Raw genomic sequence first — 22,077 nt, 5'->3', positions numbered from 1 at the left:
AGCAAACTGCTCTAACTGGATTCATTACAGACAAAATAGGATTGAAATCCCATTGTTGACTAGTTAAAAAATCAGATAAATAGTTCCTTTTCTTTAGCATCAGCATCTTAGTTGCTTTGTATTCCTAGAAAATAAAATGTGATGGGAAGAGCCCACATTTCTCAGGGAGCAGCCTGTCTTAAATTTCTGTTTGGGCAGTTATTGTGTGGTGACTTCACTCTTTTTCAAATTAAGGAAACTCTAGTACATTTTTTTCCCACAGAAGGACCATTTTCTTGCTATGAACTATTTGCACTTCACTACAAAATACTTTGAGATTAACATTATACTAACCAACAGTTAAGCTGAATTAAGCTTGCTGCTTTAATTACACCAGTTGTTGCTTTCAGAGACTTTATTGAAAACAGAGACGGTGAGAAGGACATTTTCATTTCATGCTCTCTCAACCCCCTAAGCCTTTCATTAAGCCCTTCGCTACAGATGTCCATTCTGGCACCAGCTGGCTCGATAGCTGCTCTAGAACCAATTAAACCTGGCCATCATGGCCACAATTCAGAATTACTGACTGCCAGAAAAGGTCATCATGGTCACCAGCACTACTTGATAAACAACTGGTTGTTGTGATCTCATCTACGGATTCTCACCCTTCTTTGCTGACGTATCCCTTCCTTTAAATGCAAACAATGGATGCATAGATATTGCTCTGTGTCACCGGGCCACTTGGAATAGAAATTGTACCACCATCTTTTGACTGTAAGGGGAACTACACCTTTAGAGAGTCTCCCTTCTGTTTGAAGTCATTGCAGGAAGCAATCTTCTTTAATTCAGTGAATGAAACATAAAAATCCATTTAAATATGGAGACACGAGATGAACAGTGTAGTCTATGAACTGAGTCCTTTACAAAAATCAATTTGGTTTGAACATATCCATAAGAAGGCCCATAATTTTGGGCAATCGCAATATAGCCAAGAAAAAAAAAAAAATCAATAGTCTTAAATGTGCCAGCCACAGTGCATCTACATCTATTTCACATGCCCTAGTAAACTGTTTGGAGGCAGCTCCACTATCACAGTTCCATGCTTCCTCTGGCACTTCCAGTCTGTACAACCACAACAGTTCTCAGTTCTTGGGCAGATCAGTACAGATTGGAGTTGGTATCAATTACAGACTCTTTGATTTTCAACTAGTAGTTTATATCTAGATCAATTCACAAGTGATGGACAGTACCACTTGCTGAAATGTACAGTGATCCATACAAAATTATTTCAGTTCCTAGGTAGAAGGTGTCCTACAGAATTACAGTTAACCATCCTTACTGGAAGTCTTAGCACCAAGGATTCTTCCACTTCTATGTCTATACAAAATTCTTCTGAAATAAGTCAGAAACACATTGGAGAAGCTCATAACAGAGATCTTCAGAGGCTGGTTATCCTACGCTGTGCTCATACACAAAAAATTGTGATATTTTGAAACCATGCTAAAACACAATACTGACATTTTTAGGCAACTGCAGATGAATCTCATGTATTCATAAAAGGCAAATTCCAAAGCACTGCAAATAGGCAAGTATATTTAAAGCCCAAAGCAACATGTAAAAATGTATACTGTCCATTTGACATTAAGAACAGCTTTGCAAGTGGAGTGTTTAATAACATTTCTCTGCATAGCAAGAAAGTTTCTGCTGGATATCTGACAACAGAAACACTGGTTTAATATCCCGTGATCTTGCAACGCATTTTTGCCAATCCCTGAAAAGAAACTATTGGCATTTTGGGTGTGCATTATGGCATGTGTGGTTTAGTAGTGATTTACCACTTCATAAATTCATGGCAAAATCTTGGTTTCAGTGAATTCCATGGGACATTTGCTACAGGCCTCAGCGGAGTGAGGCTTTTATCCACAGTATTTAAGAAGTGGGTCTATGATCTGAAGAAGAGCAAAGGAGATAGTAAAAAACATTTTTTTCCATTGCAAACAAAAAAAAAAAGTTACAATAAACACTAATGGGTAAAATACAAGTCTTTCATAAGGTTCTTTTCCCTATCGCTTATGCTGTGCTGTACACAGTTGTTAAGCCACTCAATTTATGTACATATGCAAAGAAATGGGAAAATGGTACATATATATACACACAGACTAAAGCCAAGATAGGTGTTATTTTTAATTTTCTTCTCTCATTAGCATAGTTCCACTAACATTCAGTCCCTCTGGTGTAGCAAAATTACATACGGTAATGAAGAACAGAGTAGAGCTGCTAATTCAAAGAAATCTTTTTGTTCTCCCACGTAATGCTATTAAGTGGAGCTATTACAAAGTAGTGGTCAAGAGTCTTCACAGCCACATTTCATTTTGACCTCTGATCTACATCCTCTCTGTAATAGACCATGATACACCACGGTACTACAGTAGCTAACTCCTTCACACTGGAAAACCAGTGCACAGACTTAACTTCTATACCTGCTGGCTGGAGAGAACGCTTTGCTGCTAAATAACTCAACAAAATCACATTTTATCAAACCATGTATATTCCCAAATCCTCAGCAGCAATGAAAGCAATCTCCCCCGTCCCCCCCCTTCCTTAAATTATGTAAAATCTAATTTTATTCTGGGTATGTTTAAACAGAGCAAGAAAAACAATTTTTCTGTCACTGGTAACAGTGTTTCTGTAGTTGTACACAGCACCTAAAAAGTTGATTGCAATAGTAAATCCTTTCCACCCCTTTATCTGCTGGTTCAGAAAATAACTTGTCATTGCATCTCTCAAGGCCTAGGAACCCTTGATCTCAAATCCACTGTCTCACCAAAGATGCTGGTTATTGGCATGATGAGCCTCAAGAAGTGGTAGTGTACTTCACTTCCGATCTCCTTCACATGCCTGTACCTCATATTAGTATTGGTTTATAACGATACGGCTTTGTGAAGAGCTACGTACTGAGGTTTGAGCTCATCATGAATGAGCTGAAAGAACATTTATCTCGCAATGAGCTAATGATTTGTTTGTAGTCCAGTGAAGCAACCAGTCTGTATGCCATCCGGAAAGGAGATGACTCTGTCTAGCTAACATCTGAAATACATCAGCGTTTCTACAGTAAAGTGAACTGTCACTTGTCCTGTATGAGAATGTTCAAACTGACCTCTAAGAAAGTGATAAATTACAGGAAAACATGAGGAGAAAGAGGGAATACTTGCATCTGAACAGAATTCCAAGAAAAGTTTGGCCCGTGATCACATACAAGTAAACCCTAAACAGAGGGTTTTTTTCAGTGACATTTAAATCCAAAGCAGTGGGTTTTGTCCAAGAACTGGATCCCAGTCATAAAGCACTAAAGTATTCTGACTGCTTGTTAGCTGAAGATGAGCTAAAATACAGGTGCTTTTATTTCTTTTGGCTTGCCTCTGTACCTACTAACTTCACTGTCTGTATTTGGCTTATGTAAATAAATTATCCTTCTACTTTGATCTTATGGGGGATTTTAGGTTAGCTGGCAATAAACAAAACATTCTCCTCTGACGGGCGTGGATGATCATTAAGACACGGGCATTGGACCCATTTTCAAGTTGCCAATGTCCCACCACAAGTAATCACACAGAATAAAGCAAAAGGGAAGAGGACCGCCTTTTTCTAAGCTGTTCTGCCTGGCCGGGAAGCTGGTAGTGCAGGCTGTCACTGTGAAGGAAACATCATCCTCATGGATTAACACTGGCTGGAGACACCCCAGCATGCAAGAGAGCTATCGGGAGAAGGCCAGGACCTTGATTGTCACTCAGACCTCTTCAATGATTCATGTCATAGTACTCCATCTGGGTCAGGCAGCACCAAGCAAGAACCTGATACGTACACATATACTCCTAAACTGCATCAGAAATGTTTTGAACACCCCCTAGTATCGAACGTTCCTGTTCCTTGACCGACAATGACAAGACATACTTCTCCCTCTGAAAAAGTAGTCACCAACCACAAGGGCAATGTATGACAAGACTGCAATGCAGGCAGCAATTTCCCATGCTTCCTCTCTTTAGGGGGCATTTATAGCTTGCTTATTAACACTGTTCTTTCCTAAGATTATCGATACAACACAAACATCGAGACAAATGGAAAATCAAAGCTTTGAAATGTTACGTATTACGGGGATCACGAGTTGTATTTATGTATGTACTCTGCATCGTGTTTGATTAGAGAAGTATTTTCTAACAATTTTGGACTTTCCTTTTACAGTACTCAACAGAAATACTTGTCATGACATTCCAAATATTCAGTGTGGATTCCTTCCTATTTCACTGGCAACTCTGAATTAGACCCCTACTGAAAAGACCGATGCAAACAAAATAAAAACCATCTGCATAGAAACTGATCCACAAAATGGCAGTGTTCACCGCATAGGCAACACAACATTTAATGATTTTTTGTTCTCACAGAAACAATTTGCACGTGCTCAATTACCAGCTACAAGTGAATTCTGAGATTTCTCTGCACACCACAGCATGAAACTGATGATCTACATTTGATCCTAAATGCCCAGCAGGTCTATGGTCTGATACACCTTTGTTTCTCACCCTTTTTTTCTTCAAAAACTCATGCTTCTTCATGAAATGAGCCTGTTTTATGCATGTGTTTTCAAGCTTTTATTCTATACCAAAAATACCTGGAAAATAAGATGACAGACAGCACAAGAGAAAAAAGCTACGGAGATATTTTAAAAAGTCAGGGTTGCCAGCATATTCTGGAATATGCCAAAGGGTTTGTGGAATAAATTCCATTTGGCAAGTTTACAGATAAAAGTATCCAGATGCTTTCAAACAGCAAATGCACCACTAAAAAGTCTCTAAAAGTGAAGAAACATCTTAAATCAACAAAACATATCATCCTCCCACATAAGACAAGTACAGCAACAAAAGAACCACAAAACATTCCTATTTAGATAGACTTCAATGCTAGCTGAAGTACGTCTGTTCCAGGCAGTTTCTCAAAGAAAACGCTTAAATACAACAAAGGGCATAGGATTGAGGGATTTTATGATGCTTCAGGATATTGCAAATCTAAGCAAAGAGTTGAAAGCAATCATGCTGCTGAGGGACCTCAGATAAGGAAGCAGGGTGAGTCATACAACCACCTGAATCCTTTGCAAAAGTGTTTCTATCCCCTTGATTAGAGTCTTTCAGCGACTGTATCGCTGAACAGGAGTTATTGGTTTCTGGCTTAATTCAGTGTTCACTGAAGTCAGTCATGACTTTCTACTACCTTTAAAGGGTCTTTGGATTATATGCTAAAAGAATAAAATCCATCTATTTATCTATCCTTTCTTCCAAGTATACGTACAACCTGTTCAACTCCTTCATGACATGCAGGGCATGCAAAACACACTTCTAGCAAAACTGGAACTTGGAACTACCCAAGCAAGGGACTAGCTCCTTCACTGCAATACGAGAAAATACTCACAGAGGAGTCTGCAGAAATAGCAAGCATACTGCCCTTTTAATTCGAAAGAGAATCTGTATTTTCAGACTGTTGTTCCTCACCATTGTTCCTTCAACAGAAGGAACAATGCACTGCCACAGGTTCCTAGCTCTGCTCCTCACAGGCACAGCCCCTTGGCAGAAGTTAATACCCTGCACAATCCAACAACTCGTATGACTGCACTCCAGAACAGACTTGTAAAAAGTGGGTTGGCCCTACTGAAACGTGAACATATTTTATTCCATTTTCAAATGGGCCATTTCACAGAACTAGTTTTGAAGTCAGTCACACTAGCACAAGCAAGAGTAAGGTAGCTTCCAGTAAACGAATACAAATGAGCTACTGGAAGCTACCGACAGAATACTATCCTGGGACAACAGCCTGGATGCCCAAAAAGCCAGCAAAGTGTCCATATGGAAGGAGTCCTCTCTGTAGGTAACTAACACTCAAAAGTAACAATTATTTCATTACCTAAGAAGGAAAATGAATAAACATTCTACTGAAAGTTCCTTTCATCTCTCCTTATCTCCTGATGATACTACAGTATCAGTTATGAAGAGCTTTGAAAGTCACATTTCAAGCTGGTAATTTCCAGCTAATCTTTTAAAAAGACAAACATTAAATCTAAGCAAAAGTAGTTCAGTAACTTTGCAGTATGAAAAATAAACTTTTCCATTTCTAAACACACACACACAAAGAACGTTAAAAAGACTTGTGTTGAAATGGCAGGCAAGATGACTAAACAAGAAGCAATGCCTTCACATTTTCTAATTAAAATGGGATTTGCTTTGACCGATCCACTGCAAATCAGTCTTTTTGTCCTTTATCAAGCATTTTCCCTCAGCTTGAAAGGAAGCAGCTAAGGAACATCATGCTGTGCTTGCGTACAATTAACTTAGCCAAGCAACGAAACATTCAGAGAAGCAACAGAACAGTCCTGTCTGTGATATGTAGATTTTTATACTGTGTTTAAACAGTGCTGAACATCCAGTATAATAAAAGCACTGTAGCTCCCAAGATCTGTGTATTCTTTATATCCTATTTCCGTATCATCTCCAGTGTCTCTGTAAAATGCCTGAATGAATTACAAAAGCCATAGCATCACAGAAAGTTGTTTTCTATTCAGTAATCACTATAGGCACTAGGGCTTCAGTCCACAAAGGGATGCCTACGTGTCCCTATGGATCAAGCTGTTTATAATTAGGGTGACAATCACCTCACTACAGAGGGTCTGTGTAATTTTGCACACACTACCTCAGCCCCGTGATTTCAGATGTCTGAAGAGCTCCAAAGCACTCTATTAGAGATTTCATCTTATACCTCCTCCTGCACGACATGTCTTTTTCCAATACTATACTTGGCCTTTAATTTGCATGCAACTGCTTTGTTTGAAAAAGTCTTGCTTTTATCACTCTGTCATATCCCATTGTTGAAACAACATTACACTGACATGAAGCACCTTGTCGTAATCATACTGAAGTAGCTTTAATTTTTTTCCCCACAGATTTCTTTAGGTAATAATGAGTTTTACTGTTGATGCTCAAGTCTTTATAGCGCAGGACATTTGTATACAAATGGGCAAGTTGCACAGCAGCAGAAAATGAGCTTTTATCTTTTCTGATGTTGGTTGGATTGAATCTCCTCAGCATTTCTACATAAGGTTGACTAAAAAGAGACATTATCTTTATTATCAGATAGATAACCCTACAGGCAGACTATTTTCCATACTTCCAGGAATTCAGCTTCTTTGAGATTAAGTGCCAGTGTTGGAGCCAGCTGAATACTATTTGCCAACTGACACCAATTTTGATCTTCTCTAATTCACAAACATTCACAAATATTTCTCACTATCAAGGAACACATTTTGTCCCTGTATGCTTCTGCCAAACGGTTTGGTGGCCCATTTTGCAGATGCTGGTTGCTCATGAACATACCAGCTATTGACTATTTGAGTTTTGTGTATGCTTTTCATCCGTTGTCTTTTTTGCTGAAACTTTCATGGAAAATAATCAACAGCAAACAGAGAATGGATTTCCATGACTAATCTTTTGGGATTTGCAAATATCTCCATGACCGTTCCACTGTTGTACGAATATTAAAGACTGGCAAATAGCAGAGCCACCACAGTCTTCAAGAATGTTGAATTAAAATTATTTTGTTATTTTATTTACAAGACTTCCCTTTTCCTCTATCTTGCAAGCCTTCACTGCTATTTTCCATACCAACAGTGGCTAAAAAATGGCAGCAGCTCCATGCTAATGGCCTGCAAAAACAAATCTTGATAAACAAACTCTTCTTCCATCTTCATATGCAATCTGGAGACTGCACTCATATTCCTCTCAGATGGAGGGGATCATAAGCTATGTTTTTATGTATCTCCAGTTTGGCCTACTGCAGATATCCAGATTCCTGCTGCTTGCCTTCCAAGCAAGCTAAGAGAGCACATTAACTTCAGTATTGTGGAGCTCCTGCTGGCTTCCCACCTAGTGAAACTACACGTTTTAAGCTCTTGTTCCTAACCTAAAAGAAACCCTTAATTATTAGGAATCCTTTTTTTTTTATCCCCCAGCACTCCACTGCCATAACAACAGGCCTTTCAGATACTGAAACTATCTGAAGTTTATCAGGAAAACCTGTCAGGAGCTCAGGGCTGAGATTTTTTAGGTGACATACTTGAACTATGGAACATAATATCAGGAGGGACTGGCATGATTTTAAATATACAAAGGAAGATGCTTATGATCTACCTCTCCTCATATTGCAAGATTTTGTGTAGCGATGAGTGCAGAATACACAATAATCTCACAGAAGGACAATGGAAACTCTAAAAATACACTAGAATAAATATCAAGAGCTCTGCACAAGTGTAACGTGCTCTCTAAAAGGAGGGCACAGACAGGACTTGAACACAGAGTGCATCAGGTATCTGGCACAGCTGATCTAGCTCATTCTGTTAAGCGTCTCTAGCACTGAGGGTGAATTTATCAGAACTAGAGAGAAATGACGGCACAGGATGCTCAGGGGTACAAATCCTAATATACATCGACGTAAAATGGAGCTTGCTACTGCTACTCCAGCTCAAGAGCTAGAGCTCTATGTTCCCCGTCCAGTCAGGTGATACATATAAAAATAGAGAGGCATGTGAGTAGTCCCCTTACAATGTCTATGCCATTCACAGCAGGATGAGTGCCTGGCTACAGCAAAGCTTTGGGTAAGGTTACTGATCACAGGCCTCCATGAGAGTGTGCGTTAAAGCTGTTCTTAGTAATAGGAGTCTCACAGTACGAACATTTGCTATGATCAGGTTCAAGACAGAACACCTATTCAGACATTTTCATTCATGCATTTTAAAAGGGTTTACAAGGGTGGCTGGTAAGAATTGGCTGTGCTTCACTACTGAAGGCAACTAAGGCACTACAGAAATAAGACTTTTTTTTTGTCCAAAATGGCTTCTTCTTTGAGTGTTCTAATGTTTTTGTTCCAGGGTTAAGCTATGGAAAAGACTGAGTATTTGAGGTAGTGGTGCCCCCCTGAACAATCCTGTCATCACAGCAGGCATTTGGCATTTCTGAAAATGTTACCAGAGCCTGACAATTAACACTCCAAGCTAATTACCCAGATCTGAAGAACTCTTTTGAATACATAGTCCTACCTCTCTCTAAGACCACAGTCACACACAAAGCCAGTGGCAGAGTCAAACTCCATAACTCACAGATGTTTCTCCTTCAGAGCAAGCGTAAATATGAGTAAATGAAACAAGCAATACCACATGGCTTGTTTGTTCAACAAAAGTAGCAAGAATAATTTGTATGTGGAAAACTTCTCAACAGAAAGGCATATGTTGGCATGACAATACATTGAAGAGCTATTGTGTAGAAATACACGAAAAATACACAAGGGGATTATTATGAGGACAGTACTGCAGAGTGTCATCAAATGTGGTTTGTTAGAAAGAGGAACAAAGAACACTTTCTCTAACGAGACTGAACTTGCAGCAATGACCCTTAAAGCTACTAATAAAATTTTCTAAGAAATAAAAGTTGCTTTTGTTGTACTACTCTCTTTGTGACTTTTCAGGAGTATTTTAGGCCTAGAAAATTTACCAATTTTGACTGATGTATTTTATTTTGTCTGCATTCCTTGTCACCTGGTGTGCATATATATATTCTTTCAATCATCTAATAACTTCTGGTTTGCTTTCTGATCCTTTTGTTTTGTTTTCTTCAAAAACAAAAATTTGTAAACAAGGCAAGAAGACACAGGGTGATGGTTTTCTACTTTCAAGAACAAGGATAAATGTTTTGAGTAGGGATACAAGAATTAATACATACTGAGAAGATAAAGAACTTCTAACAGCTGCACTGGCACATATGTAAGCTGCTCTGCATAAATCAGATGCATTACAGAGTTTGGGATAAGATACTCTAAGAAAAAGTTACTCTGAAAAGGTAATACACACATACCACTTACTGTATTCATGAAGGACTAGACTGGAGCTTTACTCCTTTTACTTGAAACAATATTAAATTACATTCCAAATCTTGTTCTGAACAGATATTTTTAGAATCAATTATGCTAGGAGATTTGAGCTACCTGAAGATTAATCTTTTGGTCTCAGCAAAAACTTGGCTGAATAAAGCAGTTCCTCTTCTACAAGAGGTGTCATTCATCAGCTAGAGACAGAGGAAACCATTTCCAAAAATGTCCTTTTTATGACCTCCACTGTGCCGGAGGATAAGATGATCATCTGACTGTATTCTTGCTCCTGCCAGCAAAAATTAGACTGTCCAGATTATCTTTTCCATTTAAAGTGAATGAAGGCCTTCAGGAGCTCAGGTTTCCCTCAGTACCCAGCCCTGCTAAAATGGGGTGTTTTCTTTCAGCACATAGTTTCCCACCAGTAGCCAGGACTAGTGAGACACAAAACTGTGTCAGCAGGTGGAAAAGCAGAAGCAACTAGACAGAATATTAAACATGTTGATTAGTGCATTTTTATAAATGTTAACATCATTCTTGCATCTGTGAAGTTCAGTCCTGACACATCTGCACTACAGTCCTGCACCTGACTGCCATTGATGTACACAGGAAAGAAGAGTGATGACAACAGCATAGGTTTCAGCTCTCAAACACTACTCACACACACGCGCAGGCCACAGCGAGTCTTGTGCTGCTTCAACCACAGTGTGACAATAACTATGTTCAGCCTGCCTTAAGCCATCAGGGGCATCTCTCCCCTGTGTCACACTGCAGGTATACCCATATTAAGGAAGCTAGACCTGCTAAAAATTCAAGTCCTTGGGTGGCAGCCTCTCTAGGTCATTCACCATACCAGTGGTGGTAATGAAAACATGAGATCTTTTGTAGAAAAGACTATTAGAAAGTTACAGTACTTTTAAACTTCTCAGTAGTTTTTCTACCCAGGAAAAGAAAATGTAAGTATTTTAGCGTAATACCTGATGAACCAACTTTCAATAGAATAAGACTTAAAATTAACTCTATGTGTGTGCTTTGTATTCCATTTGAAAACCTACTTTTTCTTTCTTCCAAAATGCTTCATTTGCCTTGTTGCCAGGGCTTATGTTTCACCTCAGGCTTGTCGTAATTCTCAATTCTTTCTAGTTTTGCATTTTTCTCCTACAGGGGAATTCTTCTGTCAGCTCTGTAAGACCTTATTCATTTTATATTCTCTTTTCTGCTCTCTCCTTTTCCTCTCAGGCCCTCTCTTCTATGTGCATATTTACTGCATATGACCATGTTTTACATTTCCTCACTATTACTTTCCTAGGGTTTCTTTCATCTCATCTGTCCCATTTTGTTAGGAATACATCCATACTGCCTACTTCTCTCCTTAGGCATCCTTCTTCACCTCCATGCAGTTGTCAAGTCGTTCCTATCTTTCTTTCTTTTAGTCTTTTTCCTCTTCAGCCTTATATCACCTTCCTCTGCTCCTATCACTATCAAACCAATAAATTGTTTCTGGAGTCCACAGGCTGTGGACACATGGGCAGTACCCATTTCTTTGAAGTTAGCGTCCATCCAGGAAAGGGGCTATTACTGTCCTTCCTTAGTGAGAATTTACTCACATTAAGCCCCAGAATTGCTGTCACACAGCTGTCTAAGATCAAGGAGATGCCATGGTGGATGTAACCTGCTCTGAGGAGATTTAAGAAATCAGGGATCACAACATTTCATCTTTACTAATTCTGTACTGATCTGTAGAACAACTGCAGTTGAAAATTTCCACTTTGATTGATGTAGCTTGGGTGACTACAAATTGTATTTGCTTCAAAAGCCTAACCTCAGCCCTGTGAGGAGTCATTGGCTATGGCAGTGTGACAGCAGCCATATCCAGACTAGCTTCTAAACAGGAAAGGGAGAGGCAGGTATAAAATGCAGTAGGTCTCTCACTTGGCAGAGCAAAGCTGTCAGATCAGGACTCAAAGGTGAAGGAGAAAGACTGGAAAGTCAGCTTCTGCAGATAGAGCTAATTTAAATATTATTGGAACATAAGATATCCATTAGTCCCAGAGAATTTCAAGAAAAGAAATTCTTTACTAGGAGGGTGGTGAGGCACTGGAACTGATTGCCCAGAGAAGCTGTGTCTGCGCCCTCCCTGGCAGTGTTCAAGGCCAGGCTGGATGGGGCTTTGCGCAACCTGGTCTAGCGGAAGATGTCCCTGTCCATGGCAGGGGGGGTTGGAACTGGATGATCCTTAAGGTTCTTTCCAATCCAAACCATTCTATGATTCTATGAACTAGAAGGCGCCATAAATAAACTGTAACTGCTAACCCTAACAACAGGCACACATGTTTTCCTCCACTCATGTTTATCCAAACAAATCAGCATGCAAGCACACTTTAGATGGGAAATTCTCTCAAGAGCATGGAAGGAGGTTGACCACCTCTGACTTCCCAGGCCAGGGCAGGTGCAGAGGGCAGAGTCACCATTAGGTGGGAGCTGCTGGTCTCAGCTTGGCTAGGCTGTACTGAACTTTCTCAAGCACAGTTGTGCTTCAAGCTGGACAGAGGCTGTTATCCTGGTCTAATTATTGTACTAATTCCACATTCCCTGCCTTGTGTAATTAACCTGGGTTTGTGGTTTTGCAGAGAAGACCGCTATTAAAACAAAATGAAGCTGGTTAGTGGTAGTAGTGTTTGTACTACTGTAGCACCTCTAAAACCTAGTTATGGCTTAGGATTCTAGCGTCCTGAGGCTGTGCTGAGGAGGACACAGAAACATAATGGAGTACACACTATACATCACAAGAAGGAAGCACTGCATCTTTCTCCAGCTTGGCAATGTGGCTCAGCATTTCACATTTATTTCTTTGTAGACACATGATTTCCTGTTGCACACTGAACAGTAGCCTGAGGACCAACCCACAATGCTGAAATATTACTCACCATTTATTCAGATATGAAGCCACCTTCCTCAGGGCACGGCCTGCTGCAGGGAGAAGAGGTGACTATTGTAGGTACTCACATGGTACCCATCAGAGCAATACTGAAGCAGCTTACTGTCCCTTACATACTCGTCACTGCAGTTCCCCTGTGTAGAGAGGTAGCCCTGGTCTTGAGAGACCTTATTGACAAAGCATCTTGCCCAAGGCAATACAAAAAAAAAAAAATATCTGTGGCAAAGCAGGAATTGAATTCAGATTTTTCTGGTGGCCACAGGGCTTAAAGCCTACTATTCTCTGAACATCCTTTCCTCACATCACTCTAGGTCTGCATGTCATATTAAAAGCTAAGACGCAAATGTTTACACAGCACATCAATTTCTTCCTTTTTAAAAATACAAGTGTAAAGTAATGGTATGCTACCAAAAAAATTCTGTAATTTCCCTTCTGTTTTAAAATAAGACAAGAAGTTTTAAGCTTTTGGAGAAGAAAAAAAATATTCAGAGGCTCTGAACACTACAAGATTCCATAGCTTTAGAGAAGAACTGAAAACCATCAGTGTAAAACATTAAGGCCTTCCCATTTTCTTAATTGTCTTTCGTCTAAAATAGTTGTACCATTTTCTAAGTAGCTGCTATATAATCGTATTTGCACTGGCACTGCTTTTCCTCCACATTTTTTATACAGCTAGCAAAATTTTACTCACCACATTTGAGGAGAAGCTGAAACCCAAAGAACAAATGAAACTTCACACAGCAAGTGATCTGAGGCTGCAAGAAGGCAACCCAGCACATCATGTGGGCTCTCTGGTTCCTGTGCCGAGTTTTTTGCTTGGCATGACAGCAGTGAGGACAATGTGCATGGTCTCCTGCGAGACCAACAGTCACAGCTAGGCAGCAAGTCTGTCAGTGAACATACCAAGATGCAGAGTTTTAAGCAGCTAGAAAAATGTAGTTTGAAATCTAGAAAGGAAAGAGGTGGTTTGAAAGCCACTTAAATACTCCATTCACAATGATGAGCCTATAACCTGAATTTTCAATTAAATTAAAAGTATCTGTTCTTTTACATGTAGATAGAAGCAGTCTGTGGAGCTGAGACTTTGTCCACAGAGGAGTAAGTATTAGGTGAGGGTATAGGACTAAACAGTAGTGAGTTGATCCATTTAGGTCTTCATTTAAGGAAGTACTCAGTACAAACCAAAGTTTGGTTTCAGTCTGGGTGCCTCCCACATTTTCGGTTTTTTTACATTTTTGCTCTGCCTACACATAGTTTTTTTCCATTCAATTCCAATCAATTTTTCCTCTCACTTTTCAATTATGTGCTCAAATATTTAACCTCTCTTCTTTGTCCAGTTGCACTGGTCATTGCTCTCTCACTTTGGCCCTACCCACACTCCTCCCTCCACCATTTTTGTCTGCAGTCTCTAGAAAAGAAACATTATAAACTAAAGTTTTGGTGGAGACTTCATTCTATGATTCAAGGAAATAATAGTTCTGAACGAAACAGCCCAGTGCCTTACAGCCAGACACAGTGAGCCCTGATCTGAATGCTAGCCCATTTATTTACCTAACAGTTCACTCCAAAAGATAAGCATGCTCATCACATCAGCAAGTACATCTCTGCAAACATACTCTGGTTGTATATTTACTGGGAAGCACTTGAAAAGTTACTTGCACAATCATGCATCATTGCTTATATGTTCAAGGTTCAAGATAAACACTGTTTATACCTTTCAGTTTATATCCTGTTATCTTTGTCTGCATACTAAGAAGATTTAAAATCTTCAGACCATCTTTTAAATCTAACAACAGATTAGAAAAGAAATTATAAGGCTGTGAGAAAAATATTTAACAGATGTATTAACATGACTCCTCTATGCAGTAAAAAATAATGAAACCATAAGTATACCAACTACTATTCAAAATATTTTAGTATATATCTCTTGCAGTTTTCTAGCCCAATTATTTTTAAAATATCTGCTCCTTAAAAATGAAATGCACAATAACTTAAATGTAATCTTTCTGTATGTTTTCTGCATATAAAATACATCTGTGTTTTTGTAAATGAATCCCAGTTATAATGAACAAATGCCATGAAAATAAACACAAACTAGTTATCAGGTAAAGTAAGGAGTCCTTGCTGAGCCAAGCTAATTCACTGGTGAGCACTGCAAAACCAAGGGAAGTGTTATAGTATTTTATATGCCCAACACTCAACTTTAAGCAACTCTCCTTTGAAAGAGCAGACAAGGAGAGCTCAGGGACCACGAATTCTCCCATCAGTTTATGACCAAGAGGAGCAGGCAGTTTTACAGACCACATTCAGCTGCAGACAAGAGGTAAATAAACTCATCTGCTCTATTAACAAGAAAGAATGAACTTGTTGAGTACTTACCTTCTCCTCATTTTCTTGGTTCCAGCTCCTCTGCAGTCTTCAGCCTTGCAAAACTCCCCCAGCCTGTGTGACCCCACAAGAGACTCTTGAGAGATTCATTGTGGCAGACTTCCTTCTGTTCAGCTTTGGTTTATGTGGGCAGACTGGCTGAGGTGGAAAAAAACCAAAACAATGGGAAAAAAAAAGTGGAGGCATTGACAGGAGAAACTAAAAGCATCTAAAGAAACAGTGGGTCTGGTTAAGGCACACTATTCTTTTACCATGTCAGAGAGTTAGTTTACTGACTATTGACTTTGGCTGTAGGTCACTAGGGTGCTAATGCCAAGCAAGGCAAAAAGCATCTTGTCCTTTGATAGGATTTAAGGGTAATCTTCAGGAGAAAGAGTGAGAACAGTTATTAGCATTTGGGGGTGTGATCGCTAATCCAGCAATGATGTATGACTGATTTATTAACTGTTTCACTCGCAGAAATAAATGGAAGAAGGTTCTGCCAAGAATCTGCCGTTCTTTGATAGAGACCACAATGTCTGAATCCCTTTCCTAGAGCAAAACCGTGGCAAATGCTGAGCCTGTGTGTTTCACAGTGAGGGATTAATTCTGTCTTAATGCATAATCCTATATGCTTACAGAGGAGAGAGTGCTGCAGAGACTCTAAGAAAAGCATGCAGAAATATACCTAGTGTGTTATACGTATTTGTAGACAAAAGGAAGAAACATTGCTGCATGCATTTTTCGTGTTTATCAACATCAGCAGCAGCTAAACTAGGTCACATGACAAAAGTAAGCCATTAGTGCTTCCCCTCCTCCTTCCCCTCCACCACCAAATCCTAATTCCACGCATCAGCCAAACTGCATGTTGTAGGATATTATTCAAAAGGACTGTGGAGCCTTGAAGAACACTGGAGCCTCTTACACAAGAAAACATTCTCTGCCCCAAAAGGCTTACAATCCAACCATTCACCATACTGAAACAGCTGCATTAGCAGCTCAGACAAAAAACATTCATTTGCAGCACTCTGTGAATTCCCATCCCATAGGCACCTGTTTGCACATGGCAATGATACGTCCAGGAAAGCACATGCTGATCTACACAGTGACCCAAGTACAAGGATCAGAGGCAGAAGTTTCCACCCTGAAGGGCCAGGTGTGCAATGCTTAGCTTTCACATACCCAGGTCCTTTATCATGTATAGTGCCAAGCCTTTTAAGTTGAATCTATGTCTCACTTCCAGAATTCTTCCCACGTCTGAGTAATCTATTTGGGCATCCTAAATGATATCTACTCCCTATTACGGCTTAAAACACCACTGCTTTTGAAATAAGAGCTACTAACGTTTGCATTATATCTTTACACCACAAGAACTTCTCTCAGTTGTCAGTTTAATTGGTAAATTACTTTATATACCAGATATCTCATAAAAACAAGTCAAGACGCAGATCTTGGTTCAAACAATCTGCATTCAGCATTATATAACAAGTGAGAAATGTCAGCTGGCAATAAAATAAATGAGAGACTGAAACAGAAAGAGTGAGGTGGGGAACACAGCCTATAAGAAAGGCCAGAAGTTATCTAGGCCTTCAGCCTGATCCATACAGCCAGAGCTCTCTGCCTGTATGAATCCTGCAACAGCTAACCATCGTTGCTGAGCCTTCTACCACATTTTTTTTCCTCTTCAGCTCCTGCCTTCAAATTTAACAGAACATGCTATTGACATCAAAATGCAACCCACTGCTCTTCATACAGCAAAAAACCTCCATTCAGCAGTCCATTCCCTGGACAATTTGAACAGTCAAAGCTGGCCTGAAAGTAGGCAGAGTTGGTCACACCCCATCAGCTGCACAAGGTGTGTGCAACCATTACAGATCTGCATTACTTACAAGCAATCAAAAAAAGCCTAAAGACTAAGATGCCCCCAGAGCCGAGTCTAACTTTTTTCTGCCTTTTAAGTGAATCTCCTAGGAAAAGAAAGTAAGACTTGAGTAAGAAGTTGCAAACTGTGGGCAAGAAGAAAAGTGTTTGCATACTGCTGCTTTGTCAGCAAGTCCTCTTGCTTGCACTGCGGGCAGTTTCACTGCTGATGCAAGAGCCCTGCCTAACTCTCTGCACCTCACCGTGCTTTGGCTTGTACTGTGCAATATTATATTGGGCTTCAGCTTCACAATTAATCTCAATGACTTTTTCAGACAGATTGGGACCTGTTCTCTGGTAACTTACAAATCCTGCAAGGTGATCTGGGTGTCAGAAGATCTACTCAATGAATATATTGGCTTATCTTGGTTAAGTAGTGACTTTAAAAAGCAGTACAGAAATGACAAAATTTCTCATGATGGCCATGTGTCATTAAAAACTGGGATAATGGCATAACGTCAAGAAGTTTTCCTTCCACTTTTGGTCAACGTCACAAGCCTGCTTTTGTTTAAGGAAGGGAAAGGGCTGGAAAGAAATAGCTATAAGATAGCTTAGCAGAGGGAGGTACAAGAGCAGGGCACATTTCAGGTGGAACAAGATGGAAACTCAGTGAGGGAGTCTGGCCTACCTCAGTCTCTAATGACAGGAACCCTGCAGGCTAACATAGTAAACCAAGTGGAAAAATTTATCCTAATAGTCTGGTTTCCCACAAAGTATACAGCCTCCAAACCCCATTATCATCCCATTTATTTTCTTTACTACAAAATTATCTGTCAAGAATTAAAGTGATTTAGTACGCAAGGTAACTACTTTGTAGAAACTCACTAAAGTTTAAACTTAAAGAGTTGCTTAATTTTCTTCTCCAGTACAGATAGTATCTTTTTTCTTACTTAGCTGGTACATATTCAGCACCAGACTAACATAAAACACTGAGACCTTATCAACTGTGTCTGTCTCTAGTATCCTAAAAATACAGCACTCCCCTTCTCCCTCCCCCCCCTTCACAGAACGTAGAACAGCCTTTTACTTGCTATCTTTTATTTGAAGGCTCCATACAAATTGTTCCTTTGAAAAGTCTTTATTGCCTTCAGAGGAGAAAAGCCATAAACATCTCTTAGCTGTAGCGCCTGATACTTGAAAGCTCATGCTGACTACATGCATCTTTAGATATCAAAGTCCCTGGCAGTACTACCAGGAATTTCAAACACATAGACACAAACCATCAAATTAATCAACACGAACACTGTAATTGCTCAACACCAAAATATTTAAATGTGAACATTTAAATGGTATATCCCGGGACTCATGTCATATTTATTGCACATGATGATTTTACCTTCCTGCATCAGTCCAGTCATAGACTTGGACATGTCATTTCTATCAAAAAAATAATGTAGAAAAAATGGCCTAGTCTACCACATCGAGTACTGTACCACCCAAGAACCACAGCTGGGTAATTTGCAGTTTACTCTTAGGTCTGAACCCAGCTTACACTGACAGGAAGAGAAATTGAGGTTATCTCCCACTGACCTGTCAGTTTCTTCCTTACAAAAAACACCGCAGCTTCAGGGTTGAATAGTCTTCACACACAAATCTTCACAGCTCCATAAACATCTGCACAATGGTTCATCAATTACCCTTCCCTGCTTTCTGTCACCAGCAAAGTTTGGGAAGAATTTGTTTGTCTCACCAGACAGTGACTTTTTCTGGAGTAAAAGTCTGTCTTTTCTTTATTCTACGCCTAAAAAGACAACAAAGAAACACGGCCAGGTTTTTAATCTAATCAATTGCCTTAACAGAGACTTTTTTCTCAATTTTTAGTTGACTTTCTTTAACTTCACTAGCTCCCTAAAGTCTTTCAAGTTTGTTGTTGCTCAGTGCTTTGAAGCTGTGGCACAGCGCAAGACAGTGCAGAGATTCTGCAGTCACCTCAGTCTGAACTGCCTAGGTCAGCACCCAGGAACACCCCAGGATGGCTTTCCTTAGCAGCTAGGTACACATCATGTCCTAGGGACAAACCCTACAGGCTTTCAAAGGGCAGCTTTGAGTCTGTCATCTCAATTCTGTCCATGTAAATGAGAAATTATTTCCATTAGCACTGAAGAACAACTGAACCAGAGGCTAGATGCAGTGAGATTCACACAAATCACTCATCAGCCCTTTGAGGCAGGGCCCTTTTCTTCCTGATTCTGTACAGCAGCTAAGCAGCTAGCTCACACCACCCTGATCTGCGACAAGGGTTTCTAGGCACAACAGAAGTGGGGGGAATAAAGGGAGAAACAGAAGTATGCATAGAGAGCCCCATCTGCCAGTCAGGAAGGAAAGATAAGTTACATGAAAAGGATCCATGACCTAGAGGAGGTGCTCACATTATCATTTACAAAATGTTACAGCTTTGATCTATAATCCATGTTCTCTTATTCCTCCTCCTCTTACATCCGTAAGCAATTGCTATCCTTTATCTTACTTGGAGTCAGAGCTGTGAGTCTGGGGAGACCAGATCTTTGTAAAGTGCTTTGCCCTTTTGTGGCAGCATTACAGACAGCTTTCCAGGCCTGTGATTTCCCTGTGGGAACAGGATTTCTTTCCTGAAGCAGCAGGCATTGCCCACTCTCTATCATTATGGAACACTTGGAGATCCTGGACTGAAAACAAGTGCAGAGTGTCAGTACGTACATTTTAAAAAACAAGAGACCCTCTTCTCTTATTTTTACGTAATTGATAAGAGTTTCTTAGGCTCTTCAAAGATAACTCAACCTTTAAGATAACTTAACCTCTACCTTTTTGCTTTAAAGTTACCATAGTGTCCCCAAAAGTAAAACAAAACACACCTGCAACCTAAATGTCATACAAAAATTAACCACTATTTCTTTAGGTCTTACGGGGCCAGATCCTGCTTAATGAGACAACCCAGGCAAACACTGAGACTCAATGAGTTTGACACATGGCATTCTCTTCTCTGCAACAAACCAGCTAAAGGTCATGCTCACGAAGACGTGCCCATTTCATCTGTCATATGGGTGCACAAACAAGCATGGGAGAGCAGATGGTAGGATGTAGTCAAGAGAAGAAAACTGTGAGAATCCAGGCAAAATCCAGACAAGATAATTGATAGTGATGAGAGTTCTCGTCTTAAGAGGGGCTAAATAAGTTCTCATTTCAAATAAGTGGTTGTAAGATGTTTAATTTTGCTGCTGATTCATAATGTTGTGACATTGAAAGCAAGAGGAGGGATATGCAGTGGAAAGAGACAGTGTTTCGTCTCCAATTACACGGGAGCTATTCAAGAAAGGAAAGAAACTGAGCTCAAATCTATGCTTCGCTGCTCACAGCATTTGCTGACTGGCAAACAGATACTGAGCGAGTGAAAAGGTTTAGGGATCTGACATCCTTTGGCAAGAAGAAAGCTCATCATCTGCATCCCTTGCAGCTGCTGATACTGGGCCAACACACTCCTACACTGATGTCAGTCATCTAAATGAGGGCCATACTTTAACTGATAGTTTAATCCCAGGAAATCTCTGCGGAATTATTAGCCAAGGCTCTGACTTCCACAACAACTGCACACAGCTCCTCAGGCACAGAGGAGATTCCCTAGCTTCTGATTCAGGCAGGGAAAATTCTGCAACTATTAATCTCTGGTGCAAAGTTTAAGCTTACTTTTAAGACAGATCTTTTTACACATGTTCACCACCACCATTGTTCTCAGTGAACAGAAAAGAATCACCCAGTCCCTCAAGTGACTAGAGCTGGGCTATGCCAGTAATAGTCATTAAGTGCAGCAAAATGCCATCTTGGCACTGAATAAACATATTCAGAATACACAAAAATACTGCAGCAACGTATCATCTTCCCTTCTAGTGGCTGGAAAGCTGAAGTCTGTTCAGCTTTCAGAGTCTCTTGTGGATATAATCATTTTATATATAACTGGAAAACTTGTCCATGACTCATCCGCCTGTATTACCAAGTGGACTTTTCAGTCCAATAGCCAGACGTCCGTTATGTGGGCTGCTGAATGATTTACATTGATTGAGCATGCACTGTGTGCAGCTCTTGCAAATTTTATACGCTGGCTGTATGGAGAATGAATGCTTGCTGATTATGCTCCAAATAGCAACAAACCCAATTACCTAAGCCACTAACTCCCAGTAAGGAAACCAGAAATACAGCTGTTGTTTCACTATCTTAAAGAAACATTTACTGCTTGGATCCTAAACTACTGTAAGTTGAAATAAATGGGAGGTTTACATTAGTAAAGAACAAGCCCATGAGTTCAAATCACCTCTTAATACCTGTTCTTAATTTCTTATGCTCTAGAGCTTGTATTCCAGAATGTTGTGGTTTAACACAGCAGCCAGCAACTAAGCACTAGACAGCCACTTGCTCACCCCTCCCTTTCTCCCCAGGAGAACGGACAAAAGGTAAAACTTGTGGGTTGAGATAAAGACAGTTTAATAAGACAACAATGAAATTATAATGATAATAATAAAGAATATGTAAAACAAGCAATACATATTTTTTTTTCTCACCACCCGATGACCGATTTGCAGCCAGTTCCTGAGCAGCGATCATGGAACTCGCAGATTTTGCAGAACTCTCCGAACTCAGGGAAAACAGACCAAACTCCCGGAAAAGTATCAAACTCCCACAAAAGTGGTTGCTGCCCCCCCGGTGAACCCCGATTTATATACTGAGCATGATGTCCATGGTATGGAACATTTCCGTTGGCCAGCTTGGCTGTCTGTCTGTGTTCCCTCCCAGCTCCCGCACAACTGCTCGTTAGCTGAATGTGGGAGACTAGAAAAAGTCCTCGACTTCTTAGCAACAACTGAAAATACCAGTGTATTATCAAGATTCTTCTCATACTAAATCCAAAACACAGCAGCTACTGGGATGAAAATTAACTCTATACCAGACAA

General features: G+C 40.0%; 1 protein-coding gene across 1 annotated transcript in view; it reads right to left on the bottom strand.

The window, feature by feature from the left end:
- Positions 1 to 15,361, bottom strand: part of TRIM2 (tripartite motif containing 2) — a 120,381-nt gene extending 105,020 nt beyond the window's left edge. Inside the window, exon 1 of the mRNA XM_075421585.1 lies at positions 15,251 to 15,361. The gene's annotated coding sequence lies outside the window, so the exon portion shown is untranslated. The remainder of the gene's footprint in view (positions 1 to 15,250) is intronic.
- Positions 15,362 to 22,077: the final 6,716 nt, after the last annotated feature.

This window comes from Opisthocomus hoazin, chromosome 5 (assembly GCF_030867145.1).
Source record: "Opisthocomus hoazin isolate bOpiHoa1 chromosome 5, bOpiHoa1.hap1, whole genome shotgun sequence".
Lineage (NCBI taxonomy): Eukaryota > Metazoa > Chordata > Aves > Opisthocomiformes > Opisthocomidae > Opisthocomus > Opisthocomus hoazin.
The sequence above is the reverse complement of the archived record's forward strand: the minus strand, read 5'-3'. Positions and strand labels throughout refer to the sequence as shown.